This window comes from Uranotaenia lowii, chromosome 2, assembly GCF_029784155.1.
Source record: "Uranotaenia lowii strain MFRU-FL chromosome 2, ASM2978415v1, whole genome shotgun sequence".
NCBI lineage: Eukaryota > Metazoa > Arthropoda > Insecta > Diptera > Culicidae > Uranotaenia > Uranotaenia lowii.
The window spans coordinates 76,566,691-76,583,148 of record NC_073692.1 but is presented as its reverse complement, the minus strand read 5'-3'; the positions used below and the strand labels follow the sequence as shown (position 1 = coordinate 76,583,148).

The 16,458-nt window shown below is 35.2% G+C and overlaps 1 protein-coding gene across 1 annotated transcript in view; it reads right to left on the bottom strand.

Moving 5' to 3' along the window:
- Positions 1-16,458, bottom strand: part of LOC129741575 (uncharacterized) — a 531,269-nt gene that overhangs the window by 40,462 nt on the left and 474,349 nt on the right. The window lies entirely within an intron of this gene.

Below are 16,458 nucleotides of genomic sequence, written 5' to 3'. Positions count from 1 at the left end.
AGATGATACGGACTCCAAACGGTGACTCCAGAGATTTTTTCGAGAAGGAAAATCAGGTTGAAGTCTTCGCTTCAAGTATTTAGTTAGTATTCAAAAATTAAACATTGGATATAATATTTATGAAACATGGGATTCAGAATCTATTGAGATTGGAAACTTGTTCACATAAAAAAATAAGTGTGATATAATCGTTTTAACCAAAGGTTGCCAGATTTTTTTCAGCACATATCCGGGCCGGACAAATTCAAGCTTTTTAATCTAAAAACCTGGCAAAATTTATGCAATTGATTTCTAAACTGGTGACCAAAAATTCGGCAATTTGCAGCCCAATTTGGACAAAACCAAGAAATTACTTAACAAAAATGAAAAAAAAAAATTGAAAAATTTTTTTCATCAAAACTTATTAACAGATTTTTAATCGTATAAGGCTTGTGATATAGCTCAGTTGGCTAGTCAATAGCTTCCTGAGCCGATGTCCGTGAGTTCGAGCCCGAGAGTAAACATCAATCAAAGTTGTACATTTGTGTTATAAAATGGAAATATTTTTTCACCATGGGTGGACGGATTCACCTCATTTTCGCATAGTTGACGAATGAATGTATGTCATAAAATGAATATTTCAAATAGTTATCAAAAAATTAAAACGCATTATCAATCTAATTGAATAATCATGTTAGATGGCTATGGGTATTGACCATGGGTGCACGGTTTTACTTCAATTTTGATTTAGTAGATATTTTCTAGAATCCATCGCTCTGAAATTTTTCAACACGTTGCCTATAAATTATACCAGATATTGTAGGTTTTGTAGCATATTTTTCTATAAGTAGAGAAATTTACTATGGGTTCACGGATTCACCGCCATTAATCTAAAATCAATTTTTTTGCATGCTAAAGGTAAAGAATAAAGACTTTTATAGATTCAAATGAAAATTTTTGTTATATAAATGGTTTTTCACTATGGGTTTGGAATCACCGCGTTTTAATCAAATGTTGGATTTTTGCAAATTTTTAAAAAGCATTTTTCAAACCTTAACTATACCAAAGTCGAAACCATGTCTTTCATGTTGAGACAAAATGATTTAACTAACGATTTTTTATACTTCCGTTTTATCATTCCTGGAAAAGAAATTTTTCATATAATTGAAATAATAAATCAATTTATTTATTATAAAAAAACAGGTTTTTTCAATCGTATATATTTATCTGATAAAATCTGATCAACATCCAAGGAATTGGAAAATGGTTACCATGGACCTAGTGAATTTTAGGAATTATATGCATCAAGTTATGTCGTGCGACGGAAAACATTGAAAATAAAAAATAATGAATCAACATTGTCAAATGTACACGTTGATTTGTTTTTCCTTAAAGTTTATCGATTGACCAATATTGCGTTTCAAATACCTTTCATATCTTTTTCAAAAATATTTTGTGTTCTGAAGCAAGTTGAAAACTATTTATTTCTATATAATTTACAACGGCGAATTTACAGCCATTCCGTACACCCATGTTGAAATATCTTAGTGCCGATGTGGTCTATCAAATAGGCTGGCGCGAGGCTGGTCTAAGTTTGCCAGACGTACTGGGTTCGATTCCCGGTATCGGCAAGAAAATTCTTGGGTTAAAACCCCATAAGTTGCCGACAGGTAAGATGTGTTTCCTCTTATGATAAGAATGTTCAATAAGAATTTTCAATCAGTTGCCAGCTGGCCAGGTATATACACGGGTGCCGGAATACCTGTAAGTGAACTTACATTGGAAATTTGTCGAAACTAATAATCTAAGAATACATTCTTGGGTAGAAATTGCGGTGAATCCGTGCACCCATAGTACAAAACATATTTATCACCTAAAACTACTCGATTACTCCAATGGACGTGCATTAAATCTAACATAACTTTTACAAATCTTGATGAAATTTCACCAAATTTTGACACAAAGTTCGATTATTGTTGAGCAAAAAAAAAAGACCTGTCAAGTGATTGAAGCGCCACACAGCGGCCAATCCGAGAACTTTTTCTAAAAATCTTCATGACTTCGCATTGAAAATCAATAATTTCATATCGAATGGCACACTTCTGCCCACCATAAATCAACTAGGGCTCTTTGTCTTGAATGTAGATTGCAAACGAAACCAAAAGCAGACCCATGTAACTTATCGAAAATTCTTTCTATACGCTCAGTGCTGCTCCCTTCTGAGAAGGGGTATCATAACAGGCGACTAAAATAGCTTGTACACCCTCCATGGGGGTCAATGGTTTGAGTATTCAACAACTTCAACGTCAAATAACATACAAAATTATCAAAGCAACCGTTGTTCGTATTCGCACTGTTGGTATCAATTTCAACATACTTGTTTTTATGAACAAAAAAATTCCCAATTGAGCATTTAATAGATGATTTTCTTCTCGAACAGAGTAAAATTAGAAAAGCAGAGTTTCGGTTTAATTCAAATTCAAATCAATTTTTTCCGAATGGCAATATATGGTTAATAATTCGTCCAAATGGTCAACCAAAATATATTTTTACCATTTAAAGCATTGTAGATGGCCCTGAAGTACTCACTTCCAACAGATATACTTTTAAAGCAGATTTGTTTTTCCAGGACACACATTGGTTACCATGGCTAGATGCATGAATCTTTTTGCCCCAACTCTTAAGGTGGCGTTGCGAACATCGAAAGTCCGTATAGAAGAATTAATGTTCGCGGCAAAGCCCACTTCTTTATCTTGAAGTGACGGTATCTTTGCCAAAAGCAAGGCAAAAAAAAAATTAATCTTGTTTGAGTTATAGGGTTGAGAATTTTACCAATCATTTTGACTGGTCACGGCCCGAGTGTCCGTGGCGAAATTTTTCTTGCCTATTGAAAGAGCTAGGGAAATAAAAAACACACAGTTTTGTAGAGATTCAAAATTCATGAAAAGTCGTAATTTTTGCGAATTTTTAAAGCGAAGTATTTAAAAGATATTCAACAAACAAAGTGCCCAACCAGTCATTTTGACTGGTGCGGTCTTTCTAGGTTAAGGCGTCCAAAAAAAACCTTTCATGATTATTTTTATAAAACTTGCTCAAAAAATTTCGATTTGGGCACATAAAAAAAAAATTATACCATAATTTGCTTTATTAAAATTTGATTTGGCAAATAAATTGAATAAATTCGAGCAATTTCCGAGCTTTTTCCAATCAAATCCACGCAACCGGACCGGATCGGAATTTCACGAAATTTTGTATGAAATATCCGGGCAAATCCAGATTAAACCGGGTAATCTGAAAAGCTAATAATGACCCAAATATGTGTCAGGAGTTAAAACGTAATACTTATATATTTTTTATTTGGTTGTTTAATGATTCAGAACTAGTTTGTATTTTTCCAGTAGTAGTTTTCCAGAATTTTTCTAAGCGTTTCCGGGGTAGACAGGTAGGTTGGTTTTTCTGATAAAGCTTAGCTTAGCTTGGTTGACTACTCATATACACCTTACATCATTGAACTGGAAATGCTGTGTAGATATGCTTTTACTACAAAAATTGAAAAAAAGACTCCAGACAACATGTTTTATTAGGCTTTGTTCAACATACGCATTTCCAATTCCATGATCGCTGGCGTGGCTAAGCAGAACAAGTTCTACCTCGCCAATGATTGCTACTCCGTGATTGATCGAGGCCATCAGCTTTGTTCAAGGTCCAAAAAAATGGTGCTTGGGACTAGCAGCTCATTCACAATGCACAAAACTCATGCTCTCCCTTTGAAAATGATCAATAACGGCGCCGGCCACGTCCTAGTAGTCAATGAGGAATGAAGGAAGGATTGTTAGTAGGATACTTCTTAGGATCAATAAACAACCTTGTCCTTTTGTATTTCAAAGATTAATTTTGAAAAATTCAGAAACAAAGGTAAGTCAATATCACCAACTATAGAAACCGTCTATACGTCTGCGAATCTATATTAAAATATCCAAGGAAAGGGTTTTGTTAGTAGGGGAAAGGTTATAGATCAGGATCCATTTTGGTAATGGTGCGATCGTTTTTCCTACACCTTCTATGCTCCTAGATATTTCCTAAGGAAACTCCTAATTTTATTTATGAGGCAGTACAGTTATCATTAAAAAGTATATTTTTTGAAAATCCTATTCAACATAACTTTTTTCCCTAGCTGTTGTTCCTGTTATATTGATGTATTTTCAAAAATCATCCTTCAGAATGAAGAAACAAATCAAACTATAACTATAATAAAAAATTTGAAATCTGAAAGATTTGTCGGTGAAAGCCTCGTTGTTTTGGTTAATAATTTCAAAAGAGCTGTCAGTTGTGATAATTGACGAAGGCCGTTTTTGAAAACCCATCAATATGATTCTACTCTGTGCCTCATATTGATTTCGCTATTACGGAGAAGAAAAGCTTGAGCTTGCTATCGCATAACATACTAAGAGGGACTGCTATCCTCTTACTGAACTGACACGTGCTGCTTTCTATTTCATAGCGAGAAGCATTACATATATTTTTAATTTCAACCGAACATGCCACATTCCCACCAAGCCTTTTTTTCTATTTTTGTTGGTCAATAACTAACTATTGATGTTTGATGAGAATTGCATTTTTTTTATTACTAGATTTAAAAAGAATAAAATTGTTTCTCTTTACAAAACTTGTATTATCCAGGTATGAAAAAAACTCGATTAGAAAAGTGTGAATTAACAGGATGTGAAAAGCACGGTTATTCTTGATATCCTATTCATGCGTCCATCGATACAGAATACCGATTGCAAGAATAAATAGATCAAATCAAGCAGAAATGGATCGACTGTCACTTCCCAATCTTCCCCGATCAACCTCCACCAGACCAAAACGAATTCTCCTGCAGATCCGAACCGGCTTCGACCAATTCCGATCGACCTCAATCCGATCTACCGAACAACGACCCGACTAGTCTCGACCAAAACACCAGCTGACAGAAACCAATCTCCACCCACGATTGAACGAAGCTAATATTTTTAGGTACTTGTTTCATTCCATTAATCAATCGTATTCAAAAGCTTTTGAGCTCAGAAATGCGCAACAACATCGAGTAAATCAGTGTTGCCCAGCTAAGATCATGTTCCGTTCATTTTTAACCAAAGAGTCATTTTTTCAAAATATTCACATTTACTTAAGTATGATATTTTTATTATTCCCATTTAATAATTACAAAAATAGCGCTCAGTTCATTTATAAAACTTTTTCATAGCCCTGCATATACAATAAGTGAAAGCTTAAAACAATTTGATGAAGAAAAAATCAGGCATTAATATCAGCTTTTTTTAATAGTAAACTTTGGCAATAAATGTTCAAAACTGTTGAGATTGAGGACTTCTGGAGTGAAACGATCAGCTAGGGAAGGCACAAAATGAATATCATCAAATATCATCACCGACATCAGCTTTTTTCATTCGTAACTAGAATCCTGCCTCCACTGGCCCCTGCCAATTGGCAGCCGTTCAAAAAGCCAACGTTCCGGCCGAACTAGTCAGGCCGCTTCTCAATGAAGCAACCAAAATCGGCCGAAACCAACCAAAACCGATCCAGCTCGGCAGCAGGACTCGTCCCCCCGACTCAGCAGAAATCGACCGAAATTAACCGGAAAGAGACAGGCGACCAACCGTCACCCCATTTCTACCTGTTTCAATCTGACCTGATTGAACAGAATGTGTGTTCAATGGAAGTTAGTCGAAACCTGTCGAAACAGGTTGAAATAGGTCGAAACAAGTAAGAATGGATTTTGACAGTTGGTATTTTGTCTCTTTCCGATTGACTTCGATCGATTTCAACCAGGTCGTCCGTTGAACATACTTACACCAATACTAATGCATGTTTTGTGCGTTTTGCACATACGAATTTCTAGAAAGACCGAAACAGATCACGGGAAAATTTAGACGCGTAACAGAAAACAAGCTAATATGGATTCCGGTCATCAATGAGGAAATTATGACCTTTTATTATTTTCCTATGAACCATTTTAAATATTTTTTTTTTAGATAACTCGGAAGTGGACTTTTTTTTAAATTCAAACAGTTAGAAAGGAGTAATGTTAACATATTTCAATACTATCCTGCTCCCCAATGCTCCAGTGCATGTATATTTGCGGTTTATGAATTACGAAAGCTGATTCTTAAATCGAAAATTTTTTATCACTGGCGGCCAATTGAATGGATTGTTTTTTTAAGTTTGTGAAATGAATTTTCAAGTGATATATTCGAACTATTAGCGAGTCAAGTAGGTTAACAAATTTCAATACCGTGTTCCTGCTTATTCTTAAATCAAGCCCTTTACATTTAATGGGGGCTTATTGAACAAAAATGATATTTTCAAGTTTTTTTAATTAGTCAGGTGAATTGACTCTTCCCCTTGTGCTGGTAATTTTAAACAGGATAAAACAGCCATTTATTTTTTAATATTTATAATCAAAAACAAAGGCGACAGATTTAGTATCAATAGCCTAGTTTCCCTTCAAAGCGTCAGCTTCCTACAGCTATTTAAACGCTACAAAAATAAATACAGCAGATTTTGGAAGTTTATTTTCCATTCAAATAAATCTACAAGGTACCCCGGGGCAAGTGCAAACGTCTTCTACCGCACAGCAGGAAGAGTTAGCACAGCGACAATCCCACCGACTCGAAACACACAGAACCGACTGCCGACTGAATCCAAACATCCAGAGCACATGGCGAGAATGAAATGGCGAAAACGAAACAAAAACATGCATCTCTGTCTGACACACACGCTGCATGTGTGTTAGTGTGGTAGAAATGAATCCTGCTTTCGAGCTGGATCGGTTTCGACTAGTTTCCACCGATTTCAACTTGCTCCGTTGAACAACGACCAGACCTTTTCGACCAAAACATGAGCCCGTTGAACAACGACCACTTGATCGAAACTAGTCGAAACCAATCGCTACTAACGATTGAACGCAGCTAGACTTATCTATCATTCACGAAGAACCGAAGCCCCATGTAATTGAATGAGTGAAAGAGCTGGCATGAAACAGAAATTTATTTTCTTTTTGGCTTGCTTCGACCAAATGTTTAACTTGCATTTGAATCTGACTAAAAAAAGGAAAAGAAACCTAACAAAATAGACAATTTCCCTTCAACTAACAAACTCAGGAAAAACTAAAATTAAAAAACTTCTGTGAATTGTTAGCCCATATTATCACATTTTCTCAATCCAAAATACAAACTCAAGCCTAAATTAATTTTTAATACTAGAGTTCAATCTAAACGTTTAAAACAAAGTCAATAAACAAAAACAGGAAAAATACTTATCTGGATTTTTTTCATTAGCTTCTAGTCCATTGATAGGCCACACCTGATTTTACCCCTTCTTCAAAACACGAAAGTGTAAGAAAGCAATCATCTTTTCGTCGATTGAAAGAGCGAGACGCAACAACTACAACGGTTTTGCAAACTTTTACGGCTATGGATTTCGGCACGGCAGTTATGAGGAAGAGTGAGAAGCAAACAAAGGTACCACAACACTCGCGCCGATGATAGATGAAAACTTTTCGACCGGCCGATATTTTAAAATTCAGATTGAAAGCTTTTTGAGACTTGTTTCACGTAAATTTAACTCCCTTTCGATGAAAAAAAAGCACACTACACAACACAGACCAATGCAACGCGAAAATCAACGAGAAATTCTTCCGAAAAACACTAATTACTGGGACTTGAAATAAAACGCGTGTGAAGCAAATAAGGTTGCCCTCATTTTTTTCGGTTGGTTTTTCTGATAAAAAAAAGTCATTAACTAACATAAATAATCGCGATCTATCTTCAGCTGCTGAGAAGTTGCTAAAAAATTTTCCCAAATTGTTTCCTAAATTGATTTTATAAAAATCGCTTCTTCAATCCAAGCTCTCCCATTCCTCGGATAAATTTCAAATAATCTTAGGTTGAGGAGATAAACCTCATCCAAATTTTCATATCCACTGGTTCCATAAAGAATATTACGGATAAACTGAAATTGAAATTGAAAAATTGGAAATGAAAACGGCCGTATGCTTGATCTCTGCTTCGTGAACGAAGGGATCAAGAATCCGGCGATTGAATCTGCTCCTGCTCCTCTTGTTAAAACTGTCCCGCACCATCTAGCCTTAGTGATTTCGATATCACTAAAATAAACGGCTCAGAAGAGAAAATCGCATCCTACTATCACGATTTTAAGAACGTTGACTTCGAAGCTATATCCTTCGTCCTGCAATCCGTGGATTGGGAGGCTGAGCTCGATTTCTCTAATCCCAATGCAGCTGCCGAGACGTTTGCGAACATCCTGAATCATGTCATCGATCGTCATGTGACCGAAATGCAGCATGGCTACCAATCTACGGACCCCCTGGGTTACTGGAATTCTTCGGAGACCTAAGACGGCTAAGCAACGCGCACTACGCAACTACAACAAGCACAAGTCCCTCTACACTAAGGACAAATATCGCAAATTGAATTCTGCCTATAAGAAATCCAGTATGCTTTGCTACCAGAATTATATTAATCGGATACAACAGAATTTCAAGAGAAGTCCGAAATCTTTTTGGAAGCACGTGAAAAATCAGCGGAGAGAATCAGGGCTACCGTCTCACATGTTCCTGAATAGCGACACAGTGAACTCTGATCCCGAAATTTGTGATCTATTTTCCGAGAAGTTCTCTAGCATTTTTACAACTGGATCCATTTCTCCTGAGCAACTGGCTAAAGCTGTGAGAAATATATTTCCTATAGGTTCTTCGTTTAACGGTATCATAATCGACGATGCATCCATATCGAAAGCGACAGCTAAGCTGAAAAACTCTACATCTGTGGGCCCGGATGGTATACCTGCTACTTTTTTGAAGCGTTTTATGCCACTTTTGCTGTTTCCTATTCGGCATATTTTCCAATCATCGCTGGATGTTGGAATCTTTTCCTCACTGTGGAAGCAAGTCTACATGTTTCCTGTTCACAAGAAGGGTGACAAGAGAGATGTTAACAACTACCGCGGAATTTCAGCTCTATGCGCGATAGCCAAATTGTTTGAACTGGTTATCTTGGTACCCATTAATTCGTTCTTCAAGCACCAACTTTCCAATGATCAACACGGGTTCATGCCTAAACGATCCACGACTAGTAACTTACTCACTTTCACATCTTTTGTGCAAGACAGCTTTGTTAGGAAAACCCAAACTGACGCCATATATACTTAGTTACTTAACAGGTCGAAAGTTATCCGTTCGTATTGGTGACTCCTTTTCAAATCATTTTCTTGACTGCTCCGGTTTGCCTCAAGGAAGTCATTTAGGACCACTAATTTTCGTGATATATTTTAATGACGTATTTACTCTCGCTTCTTGACTGCGAAAAACTTGCATATGCCGACGACCTGAAACTCTTTCACACCATAAAAGGCCAAGAGGACACCAACTTCCTGTAGCAGCAGTTCAATGTGTTTGCTCAATGGTGTGACTTGAATTGCCTGCCCCTGAATCGCAGTAAATGCTCGGTCGTATCATTCTCACGTAAGCAACACCCTCTTTTTGCGGAGTACGTTCTCAGAGAAGGAATCATTTCACGGGTAGACCACATCAACGATCTGGGCGTTATTCTCGATCAACGCCTGGAGTTTAAGACTCACACAAAATACATAGTCGACAAAGCATCCAGAAACCTTGGATTCTTATTTTGCATGGCCAAAGACTTCAAAGACGTGTATTGCCTGAAAAGTCTTTGCTGCTGTATAGTTCGTTCCATCTTCGAGTATGCTTCAGCTGTTTGGTGCCCTTTCTACCAGAATGGGGTTGCGGTATGCTCTACGCCATCTGAACCCGTTCCGTTTACCAAGCTATGAGAATCGCTGCCGCCTTATAGACCTAGACACGCTTCAAGCCCGCAGAAACGCTACGCGCGCTCTAGTTGTAGCTGATCTCTTAACGTTCAGAGTTGACTGTCCCGTTTTGCTGGTGGCCATTCCTCTCAGCGTGCGTCCCCGAGGATTGAGAACCCACCTTTTGCAGCTCTATGTTTCTATTCGTCTCAACAACTATGGAGCGAACAGCGCATTTATCGGCATATTGAAAACGTTCAATTGCTTTTCTGAGCATTTCGACTTCGATGTTTCGCGGAACGTGTTCCGGAGAAAATTTTTAACTGTTTCAAGCACTGTATAAACCTGTATTAATTTTTATGTTAATTTTATCTCGTATTGTAATTACTATTAAGTAATCATTAGGATCTACTAATGATCCGTTGATTTTATTCTCATAAACAAACAAATAAACTAATTACAAGCTTTATTTAGTTACAGAAAAAAGAAAAAAATACAAAAATCAATTTTCAATCGATGAAATCTTTTTTCAATACTCTTGAAACCAATGACCTCATCAATGCAAAGTTATGTATGTCATCGTCGTCGCTCCGATCATGATTCATTTATCGACAATGAAAATTGAAAAATGTCCACCCGAGCTGCAGCAGCTCCAGAATTTCGGTTTCGCTTAAATTTATGAGTGTACATTTCTCACGTTTTTAAAAGGCATCATCTATCATTCCGAAACATTCACTTCGCCAGAGTCACCAGCTAGTGATTGGGGCTTTTGTGCTTGCTGCTGCAATTGCCATCGTGACATTTTTTTTCCACATTTTTTTGGTTCGTGTCATGTCAATTCCTCAAAACCACTATGAAATGCAAACGAACAGGCCGAATGAGAAATGGACAATATCCTTTTCGTTGTGTCAAACGAGTGATGAAGGAAAAAAAATCAAAATGCAAACTCAACAACGGCAAACCACTCAAAAGGCTTGACTCGGTAAGCAAGCAGTGAAATGTGAATCGTGACAAGATCCAGATTGACGCGATGAATGAAATTGAAAAGAATATTTCAATTAAGCATTTATACAGCTATATTGACGAATACCTTATCGGACAGTGTTGTGCTGTTGAAACTATTAGAATAAATTTTACTTGTTCAAAGAATAACTGTTATTGAAGCAAACAGAACTGGAAGAAATACGTTTGCCTAAAATACATTTCCGGAGACATTTCACTGGAACAAATCGTTCCCAATAATTCACAGTGGCAGCCGACCGAAATTCAAACTCATCTACAACTTTTACTACTAAAGTCCCGCAATACCGTTTTTGCCCGAATCCGAAATGGACAGCCTCCGTTAAGTTCCCAGTTTTTTGCGGCCCAAAATCTCCAGAAATGTGATCCATGTGAGGAGAAAGCTCCAGAGAGAAGGACACAATGTCCCACAAATAAAAACCGGCCCAGTCGCAAAAAAACCATCAAAATTTAATAGTACATCCATAAAAAGCAGCGTGGGCCGGATGGACCCAGTTTGGAAAGCAGCGTGTTGGACCATTTTTTTCCTCCTTCAATTCGTTTCATCCCCAAAAACCGAAACTCGATCCGGAGTGGAAATTCCGGGTGGATCTTTTTTTTTTTATTCTATCTCTGTGTCCTCTTCTTGAGCCTTCTGGAAGCGCGCATTGGTGGTTTATTTGGAACGGAATGGAACTCCGGCATCAACCGCATCTGTGGTGCGGTTGTGGTCAAACCCGAAGGGACGTGGTCAAGACGGACAAAAACAGAACCTTAACGGACATAATTGAGATGGATTAATGTTCGGCACCAGTTGGAGCAAAAGAAAAACTGACCTGGGACACACAGATGACGATTTAAGGCGAAGGCGCTTTAAAACTACTTCAAGCATCGAGATGAAAAACGCAAAAAATAATTAGTTCTATTTGAAGTGATGATTTATTTTCGCCCAAAGATCACAAAACTTTTTTATAAACAAGGTAGGTACATTCACATTTTTAATAAATCAATTCTCATCAATGCTATCCAACTATCGAATAAAATCCGCTTAAAGCAGTTTTAGAGAAAGACAGATAATTTTGAATCACCCAAGATTGAAGGTTTTACTCATTGAGAAAAAAGCATGAAAGATTTTTAGGACATTTAAAGTCGAAAAATTCGAATAAAATTTTGAAACATTTTGACGTTGTTTTTATCTTTAAAAATCATGCATCGCGTTCAGGTCTATGTTTTAGGGCTTTTCTTGCAGAATAACATTTATGAGATTTCCTAGTTCCTGTTGTCTGAACAGTTTGGAAGGTGTCAGGGAGATATGCTCGTATTTAAATTAGGAAAGAACCCAAGTAACACAATACATTAAAATGATAATGAGAAAGTAAAAACAATATTTGTGTTTATTTTGAGCTGAAAATTCTGCTTATTTCAAGTCACTCACAAAATCTTTGCAAAACATAAATTTAGTATCTTTTGACTTTATTGTCCGAAATTTTATTTGTCAGCTTCGATTGAAACAAATTTAACATGAAAACAGAAGCTCAAAATAATTGAAATCTAGTTTGCAAAATTATCACATTATATTGTAATCACAGCATTATCAGAGTTATATTGGTATAAAACTTTTACTATTTGTCATTCGAATTCTATTTTCGAAACTTTGTTTACCAACAAAAATTAATTTAAAAAATATAAAAACTCACACACTTTATTTGTACTTAACTTCAACAGAAAAATGTCAAGGTATTTTTAATATACGTGCAATGGTTTATAAACTAATAGAAAGAGTTGGGCATTAAACGCCGATCGCTAAATAATGTGCTTTGTTTTTGTTAGAAAATTCATTTTCTCTCCAAATTTACCACAAAAGCTCAACCAAAGACAATTTGACAAGCAAGATGACTAATATATAGTTCCCCTAAGATTGTGGAGCTTTTTTATCTGTAAGTTCAACAAAAATTAGGAGAGATAATAATTAAAAAAATATGAAATTAGCAGCCTAAATAATAAGTGATCATATTTTCAAAGCCAGGCTCTGCCATTAATATATTCAGTAAGGTAAAATTCATCTAAATTTCAATTTGAACTAATTTGGTACTTACATATTAAGGAGAAAGAGGACTTTTTCAAAAATATATTTTTCATAGTCATTTGCTTTTTCTTGTTTTTTTTTTATATCAAAAAGGTAAACAATGAAAATTTGAAAAAAAAAAATTTTTATTCATTTTATGAACGGCTTTCCCACTTATCGAATTTGAATTTGTTCATATGGAAAATTTTAAAAGAACGATCATAAAAATTTAAAACATTTAGATTAGGTATGTCCAAATTTTTTAAGTTTCTTAAAGAACAACACAAGAACATAACAAGGAAGAGCTCTTTTCACATTATTTTTTATTATTATCATTAAAAAGCGTAAGAAAATTTCATCTGAATTGCGAAAAGCTTAGGAAGAGAATTTTGTTTTGAAAATCCCGTTCTGCAGAGTGATCTTTATGGGATGAATAAACCCATAAAATTTAAAATAGCTAAAAACGCCATGTGTGTAAAGTATTTTCAAGAAAATTAAATTCAATCAATAACCCATGTATTCAATCAGAATTGGAAAGCATAATCTTGTCAGTAAGCTCTTTAAAAGTGTATTAAACACTTTAAATTTTTATTTTGATCAAATAAATAAGAACTGATAAAAATCTATACTGCATCTCGAAAATCTTTTTTTTTAACATGTAAAAAATATGTTTGGCTAAATTTATACTTTAAGTAACCCACAGAAATTCGTTTGCACTTAATACTTAAAAAAAAATTTGTTGTGTGGCCCGCAAGCAAGTCTCAATACTAAATTTTGGCCCGCCTGTTGAAAATCCTGGCCAACCCTGATCTAAAACATATAAATTGTCCAGTTTTCAAAATTTGGAAACATCATTTCAAAAGCTCCTGATCTTACTGAAAAAAAGCTAAGAAAAGGTTTAATTTATTAAACAATTTTTTTGAAGCCTGCAAATCACTTTGATTTTTGCTTTTAAAAAATTTTTGAAGTTTAATTTGGTTTAAAACTTTTATTAAAATTCTCTGAAATTCTCGTATGAAGCTTAGAGAAAAAAAAAAATCATGGCATATTTGGATTTAGGGCATCCAGAGTAACCAAAAGAAGCTCTTAAAGTATTAACATCTCGAAACATGTGGCTTTGTGTAATTTACCAGAACCCCTTGGAATGTGGAGTTGAACTTTTTTTAGAACAAACAAGAAACAAAAAAATAAACAGAGATTGAAATTTATATCAGCATGAAATTTGTAATGACATAAACTATTTTTTATGATCAAAGTTATTTGTAATAGTTTAATGGATACTAGGTTTTATTTTTTTGCTGATTTGAGTAAAATCACCTGTCACATGGCTATTAACTTATTGATAAAAACTCTTGTTGATAAAAACTTCTTAATAAAAACCCATCCTTAAGACGAGGTTGGTTTCAATGTGTGTCAAAAATTGAGTTTCAATACAGAAGTTCATTGGATTATAAAGCGAAATTCACAATATAAAATAAGTTAGGCCAAAACTAATTGTGGATAAAATACCGCCGGAGGTGCGCCAATTTTCTGACACGTTTGTTAACACTCTTTTTGTACTACGGTACATTCATTACTTGATCTGAAAAAATCTCCACGGGAGGGGGGGTTTAACCCCTAAACCCCCCCCCTCCCCCCTTCGCACGGCCTTGACTACAATCTGTTTTTTCAGCTTGAAAACTTGGTTCTGAAAGGTATCTCCAATATTCCAAAAAAATGCAAACTTTGGAAAATTTAAATTATTAAATTTTACCATCCTGCATCATTTGTTTTAGCTTTTGTAATACCACAAATAGCACTAAAAAAAATTTTAACCGAATCATTCCTGTCCTGAATAAGTATTCAAAAATCGCCAAACATGCACTGAAAGTCCGAAAAATTTAATTTTGGATTTAATATATTTCTTGGTTCTCGTAATTCATTTCATTTGAATCATCCACAAACCTAACTTAAAACACACAAAAGATATTCAATTTTATATATAAAAAAAAAGATTTATAATATTTTGTTCAATTACTTAACCATTTTAAGGCGTTAAACCTAATTTGAAAGCTGTTTAACCATCTGTTTAACTCTGTTTAACATAAGGTTGTCAGAATTTTTTCAGCACGTATCCGCGCCGGACAAACCGAGCAATTTATATATAAAATCCAGGTAAAATGCAAGCATTCGATTTCAAATTGACGACCATAAATCCGGGCAATATCCGTGCAAATTTTGTCAAAACTCAGAAATTCCTCAACAAAAATCGAAAAAAAATGAAAAAAATTTTTTTGTTTAATCTGCCAAATAAAATGAATGAATCCGGGCAAAATCCGGACATTTTTCCATGAAATCCGGGCCATCGGGCCGGGCCGGACTGTTCTTAAATTTAGAATCAAATATCTGGGCAAACCCGGATAAAACCGGGCAATCTGGCAACCTTAGTTTAACCATAGGATAAAAATAAAAAAAAAATCGTGGAATTTTTGGAACCTGTAGCAAGCAAATCCCGTCATTTTGAAATACTTTTCAATAAATTCAGACTTATTCATTAAATGATTGTTATCTTTATCATGAAATCTTTAGTTAAGTACTTAATTGAACTTTACACTTCAAATCTGTGTACTTAAGCTTGTATGTTCTTCCCTCCCAGATTTTTTCAAAGATTTTTTTTCTGTTCAGTGGGCAGCAGGCAAAACGTAGAAATCAAAAAATAAAATTTTCCTTGTTATGGCGAGAGTAACGAAGGCTTTAAAAAATATGCTGTTTTGATTTTAAACTGGGGATGTTTTTTGAGATTTTCAGTTATTTACAACTTTGAAAAGGGAAGCGAAAGCGGCCATCTTGGATTATTGATGGCTTCAGATAGCAAAATATGACTTCTCGTGTAGCCCTTCCACTCAATACCCAAATTATGTGAATTTTATGTAATTTTTAGTCTTTAAAATCATTTTAATGTTCGGCAGAAGCCGCCATCTTGGATTTCCAAATGGCGTTAGAAAGCAAAAATCAACTTTTTATAGTTTAGCTCATTCACGTAATACTAATATTGTGGGGCTTCCATGCGATTTTCAGTGATCATCAGTATTTAAAAGTTTAGCGGAAGCTGCCATCTTGGATTTCAAGTTGGCGTCGGACAGCGAAGTTTGACTACTACTCGTTTGGCCCTTTCTCCTTATATCCATATCTATTGTGGATGTTTCATGAGATTTTCAGTAGTTTACAGGTTTGAAAATGCAAGAGGAAGCCGCCATCTTAGATTAATGATGGCATCAAGCAATATTTTTTTCCTAATAGTTAGGCCCTGTTTTCCTAGATTTTTATATATTTTTTATTAAACTCAAAATCAACACACATCACTGATAAAAATCTGTGTGAAAATGACAATTCCAATACAAATATGTGAAATCTAACCTGAGCGTGTCCCGTTTTGACATCTTGATTGAGAACTGTCACTAGGTTTAATAGCGATTTTCTCCTTTCTAAAATATGCAGAAGAAAGCTTAGAACAAACTTCTTAGTTTATGTTTAATTGTAGTTTTAACAGAGCATTCAGAAAATTTTTTAAAATTTATCAAATGTAATTG